Source organism: Protopterus annectens, chromosome 5.part0, assembly GCF_019279795.1.
Source record: "Protopterus annectens isolate FY-2018-M chromosome 5.part0, PAN1.0, whole genome shotgun sequence".
In the NCBI taxonomy this organism is placed as follows: Eukaryota; Metazoa; Chordata; order Ceratodontiformes; family Protopteridae; genus Protopterus; species Protopterus annectens.
In genome coordinates this window covers 699,375,839-699,381,838 of record NC_056735.1, presented here as the reverse complement: position 1 = coordinate 699,381,838, position 6,000 = coordinate 699,375,839, and the positions used below count along the sequence as shown (strand labels likewise).

Genomic DNA, 6,000 nt, shown 5'->3' with positions numbered 1-6,000 from the left:
TTCTCAGGTAAACTGGTTGACTTCCTAAGTGGGACGAGTGCCTCACTTTGAATGACCATCTAAATGCAGGCTTTGCAATGTTGCACCTGTAGGAGTGGGTTCAAACTAGAACTTAACTCATTCACTCCCATGGTGCTATGTAGATTTGTACTCTAACTTCAAATGCTTGCAAACACACCTTTTTTAAAAATATCACTTATGTTCTCACATTTCAAACAAATGTTCAAGGTTACTAAAGAAAACTGTTCAGCACAAGCAAATCTTTACAGTGGTTGTATTCAGATTCTAGGCCTTAAACTATGCTGCTCCAATGCAGCAGAGAGATAAAGCCCAGACTATGACCCAGATGACCCAGGTTTGAATAGCAGCTCAGGTGATAGATAGAGTGACAAGGAGGGATAGACAGACCTGTGGGCATTGCCTGTGTCAATTCCTGGTGGATACTATGGACGGCATGTTGGTAGGCATTCCTATAAGAGCAGAATAGTGTGGTGACATGGCTGGGTGAAACGCCTCACGTCTTCACTGCATGTCCCCCTCTCAGGCAGAACCATTACATCTGCAAGGAAGAAGGGAAATGGGTAAGTCATAGTAAATGCCCTCCCCACCCGACAAATGCAAATATGTACCAAGACTCTGGGCACACTAAGGATCCATGATCAGCCACAGCAACACCAAAACAAGTCCAGGACAAGAAGATAGTCAACTGGTGTGCTAGGCTGGTATCAATGAAGGAAAGGAAATACAAAAAGACTGTATGCCTTAAACTGTATTTTGTCATAATAAACACAGTAAATATTTCATTTCTAATATTTTGTAAACAACTCACAATATATCAACCACTCAAGCTACACACATCCTGTCAGCAGTACTTTGTTTATCATCAGTGAGCTTACATATGAGGCTATGGGAAACACTCCATGATAGAAATAGACTACAGAACATCAACAAGACCCAAAATGTTGTAAGTCTGATAAAACAAATTAACTCAGTAATCAAGACTTTTTGCGTCTTTCAGCTTTTCCCGGTTAGGGGTCGCCACAGCGGAACTCCGGTCTGCTAATGATTGGTAGCTGATTTTTACGTGCCGAGTTACCAGCCCTGACGCACAACCTTCAACGAAGGTACTCCCATTCACGCATGTCTCCATGCAGAAAATGCTCTAGCTGAGAATCGAACCAGACAGAGTTTTACTGTGAGGTGACAACGCTACCGCAGCACCACCACCGCAGGTCAGTAATCAAGACTATTAACAGAAATTCATGTGACATAACAGAATCAAAGAGAATACATTACTGCTAAGCTCAATTAATAAAGTACAGTTTTGTACCTACCATAAATGTAGATGTTCGAGTGTTCAACCTGCTGCAGTCATCACACTTGGGTTATCCTGTCATCAGGCGGCCCGACAGTCGGCCGGATTTCCAAAGTCTTGGTCCGACGTCGGTTGCTGTCGCCTCATCCCTGATGTCAGTGCACCAGGGGTACATATATTGCAACCAACGCCATTTTCTTCAGTTTTTCTTGCCCCAGATGTCAGGTGCCCCCAAAAGGGTGATCAGAATTAGTACCAAATGGTGTGAACACTGCACAAACACAAAATCCCTTCAGCTGTAAGCAAATACATCAGTAAGGCATAGCAGAGATTTAGCCAGTAGATCAGAGGGGATGGAGGGAGGGTAACCTGGACTGCAGCAGGGTGAACACTCGAAAATCTACATTTATGGTAGGTACAAAACTGTACTATGTTCATTGTGTTACCCTGCTGCAGTCATCACACTTGGGTTGAATCCCAAAGCTAAGGTAGGGGGGAGGTATCATAGAGGGTTAGTGGAGGCAATGAGGCCCTGCAGAACTGCAGTGGCGAAGCCCGCCCTGGACTTAGAGTAAAGAGGTAAGTGAGTGTGTTTGGTGAAGGTGTGTACAGAACTCCAAGTTGCAGCTTCTAAAATTTCCTTGGTAGGAACCCCCCTAAGAAAGGCTGTAGAGGTAGCTGTTGCCCTGGTAGAGTGGGATCTAATGGTAGGAAGAACTGGTTTCCCATGATGGGTATAACAGAACCGTATGCAATGGCCTATCCATTTAGAAATGGTTTGTTTGGATATACCCCTCCTTTGAGAAGCTGTAGCATAGGATACAAAGAGCTGGTCAGTTTTTCCTGAAAGCCTTAGTTTTATCCAAGTAGTAACAAAGCTGCCTGTGAATGTCCAAGGAATGCAGGAGTCTCTCACCTTTGTTCTGTGGATTGGGGAAGAAAGTGGGTAGGTGGATGGTTTGATTTAAAGCTACACTGGAAACCACCTTAGGCATGAAGGAAGGATTAGTTTGTAGAGAAACTCTGTCTTGATGAAAAATGAGGAAAGGTTCCACTGCCATTAGTGCCTGTAATTCTGAGACTCTCCTAGCAGAAGTTATTGCCAGGAACAGGACAGTCTTCCAAGATAGGAACTGAAGGTCTGCAGAGAAAGCTGGTTCAAAGGGAGGTAACGTTAGTTTTTCCAGAACAAAGTTGAGGTCCCATGTTGGTGTAGGAGCTCTTCTAGGTGGTCTAATGTTTTTTGCCCCTCTGAGGAACTGCCTTAGAAGAGGATTTGAAAATAAAGTTTGATTCGTGTTGTAGTGAGCTGAAATAGCTGAAGCATGGATTTTAATTGAGGAGAAGTAAAGTCCTTTGTGCAACATCTCAGCTAAATACTGCAGAATGCGAGGCATATGAGGCTGAGTTGTGTCTTGGCCTTTAGCTTGGTTCCAGGCAGAAAACCTTTTCCATTTGTCCGAGTAAGCCTTCCTGGTGCTTGGCCTCCAGAATAACATCCAGAACTGCTTGTGAAAGAGGGTCTGGTTGGATGTTTAATAGACTTGCCATGCAGCTAGGTTTAAGGTTTTGAGCTGGCTGTGTAGAATCTGTTTGTTTTGCTGTGTGAGCAAATGGGGTATTTGAGGCAATATCCATGGATGGCTGTGAGTCATATTCTTCAATAGTGGGTACCAGTGCTGGCGTGGCCAGTCTGGGGCTATGAGAATCAGTCGTGGTTTCTCCTTTTTGACCTTCAAAAGAACCTTTGTGAGAAGAGGTACTTGAGGAAAGGCATATGCTGTCAGGTTTTTCAAACTGAAGGAGAGAGCGTCCACTTTCCAAGCTTGAAGGTGGAATGTCCTTGTACAAAATTTTGTCAGTTGGTAGTTTTGAGGACTGGCAAACAGGTCTATATTTGGAAGGCCCCATTTTTGAGTTATCATTGTAAATATTTGTGGGTCTAGTTTCCACTCGTGGGGATCTTTGATGTTTCTGCTTAGGGCGTCTGCCAATGTGTTTTTCTGTCCTGGCAGGAATTGAGCTTGTAACTGGACTTGGTAGGCCAGAGCTGTGTTCCATAAGATCATTGCTTGCCTGCAAAGAGGGTAGGAATGTGTGCCCCCTTGTTTGTTTATGTACCACATTACTGTGGTGTTGTCTGTCTTTATTGCAAGTTGTCCTGGATGTAGTAGATCCTTGAAGGCTGTCAGAGCTTTCTGTACAGCTAGCATCTCTTTTTGGTTTATGTGTAGTTTTCTTTGTTCTGCAGTCCATAGGCCTTGAATGCATTGCCCTGCCATGTGTGCCCACCAGGCATAGTCTGAAGCATCTGTTGTGATAGTTTGCCTGGTAGCGGGCAAGGTGAAAGGCTGACCCTTGTTGAGGTGACATGCCTGTGACCACCATAGAAATTCCTGTTGAAGGCAGGGAATGAGAGATATCACTGTGTCCAAGCTGTGGCTGTGTTGAGACCATACGCTTTTTAGGTACCACTGTAATTTCCTCATAGGCAGTTTTGCAAATGGTATTATCAGAATGCAAGATGCCATGAAGCCCAAAGCCTGCAGAATTTTTCTTGCAGTTAATTGGGTCTTTGTTGCCATTGTCTTGAAATATTGAGTCAGTTGTAGTTGCTTGTCTGGTGTAAGATAAGCCTTCTGGGCCGTTGTGTCCAAGCTGGCACCCAGGAATGTCATTTTTTGTTAGGGTACTAGTTTTGACTTCTTTTCGTTTACTGTGTACCCCAGACAATTTAGTAGATGCTTCACAAAAGCCAGATGATGTAAGATAATGTCTTTGCTTTCTGCTTGGATGAGGCAGTCGTCCAGGTATGGATATATTTGAATTCCTCTTTGTCTGCAGTATGCAATTACTGGTGCCAGGCATTTTGTGAAACCTCTGGGCGCAGTAGATAAGCCAAAGGGCAGTGCAGAGAATTGATAATGGGTTGAACCTGCAATGAAACGGAGGTATCTTCTGCAGCTTTGTCTGATAGGGACATGCAGGTATGCCTCCTTGAGGTTCAACGTTACCAGCCAAGCTTCCTTGCCCAACATGGGAAGTAGCTGCTGTAGTGTTAGCATCTTGAATTTGGGAACTTGTAAGTAAGTGTTTAGAATTGAAAGGTCCAGAATTGGTCTCCAAACATTGTCCTTTCTGGGTACTAGAAAGAGCCTCGAGTAAAATCCTTGGCCTTGCTCTCGAGTCGGTACCCGTTGAATGGCTCTCATGGCCATGAGAACTGTAATTTGTTTTTGTGCCTCTGCCCATTGATTTTGTGGCAGGTTTGGCATTCCTCTTTTCATTGGCAAGGTGTGAAAGTGGAATCTGTGTCCTCGTAAAAAAAGTGCTAGTTTTACCCCCAAGGGGGCTGACAAAAGAGTTTTGTTTGGCCAACTGAAGTGCAAGTCATTGAGTTTGTCTTCTGGAGGGTTGAGACCTGTCTTCTCCTCCCTTCTGGGTTGAAGTGCCCCATTGGCGAGGTTTATACTGGGCTTGTGGTTGTTCTCTGCCCCTTGGGCGCCTGTATTTACCCCTCTGAGGTCTGTCAGTGGCTGGAAAGGACCAATTTTTTGTTGGCCAGTTTCTGCTGAACCGAGGGGGATGTACTTGTAGGAAATCTTTGACTGTCTGCATTGATTTCGCCTTATCTTCCATTTTCTTTAAAACTTCTTCTGCTTTAACTCCAAAAAGAACATCCTGCTGTAAGGGAGCATCTAGTAGTTTTGCTTTAACATTATCAGGCAGACTTTGTTCCTTTAACCAAGCATGCCTATGTATAACTGATCCAGTGACAGCTGCTCTGCAGGAGGCCTCCAAAGAATCAAACCCACATTGTAAGGTATGCTTGCCCACCTGTTCAGTGGCGTGCAACAAATCCTGTACTTCTTTCAATTCAGACTGTTGAGGGAGGTTATCTTTTGTTTTAACTGAGAGATTAGAAATTGCTGATACTTAAGCATATGAAATTGACAATTTAGTGCTCTCATAGCTAATGTGGCTGAGGTGTAAACCTTTTTCCCCCACCTGTCTAGTGCTCTTGAATCCCTCTCAGAAGGTACTGGGTTTTTAGCCATGGAAGCCTTAGCCCCCTTGGGACCCTGGGAGATAGTCTCTGGGTCAGCTACTGGGCTTTTGTAAAGAAATTTGTGGGAATCAGGTACTCTGTAGTATCTGTCAGGCTTAGCCGGAGCTGGAGGTAGAGAGTCTGGGTTGAAACTGGATTCTAAATAGACATCATCCACAATGTCCAAAACAGGTGGGATGGCTAGAGGTCTGTGTTGGGGGAGTAAAAGAAACTCTCTGAGCCTTTTCTTGGAATCAGAGTAATCCTGACCTTCCCAGTGAAAATGTTCCCTCATAGTGTGTAAAGTTTCCCCAAAAGAGTAGTCTTCAGGAGGGGAAGCTGAGGGAATAGAGTCCTCAGCATCAGAATCTTCATAAGGAGAGAAGGAATAGTCTTGGTCCTCAGAGGAATCCGAAGAAATAGACAGTTGCTCAGAGGAAGCAGAATCTTCCTCTTGTCTAGGCCTTTTGTCAGGAGGGGGCTGTGAACCCCTGAGAAGAGAAATCAAATCTTCAGCCATTTTGAGCATCTGTTTCTTAGACATAGGGCCTTGAACAGGAGACTGAAGTGTAGTCTTTTTAGATTTAGAAGGAGTCTTCGACTTAGAAAATGTTTTAACTGTGAGAGACGGTCTGAA

General features: G+C 44.3%; 1 protein-coding gene across 4 annotated transcripts in view; it reads right to left on the bottom strand.

The window, feature by feature from the left end:
- The window catches only part of MSL3 (MSL complex subunit 3), a 1,154,348-nt gene that overhangs the window by 1,046,294 nt on the left and 102,054 nt on the right, over nt 1-6,000 (bottom strand). The window contains exon 1 of one of the 4 annotated variants that reach the window (XM_044072550.1): nt 409-558. The exons of the other annotated variants lie outside the window; for them this stretch is intronic. The gene's annotated coding sequence lies outside the window, so the exon portion shown is untranslated. Of the gene's footprint in view, nt 1-408; nt 559-6,000 lie in introns of those variants that run through there. 4 annotated transcript variants of the gene reach the window in all.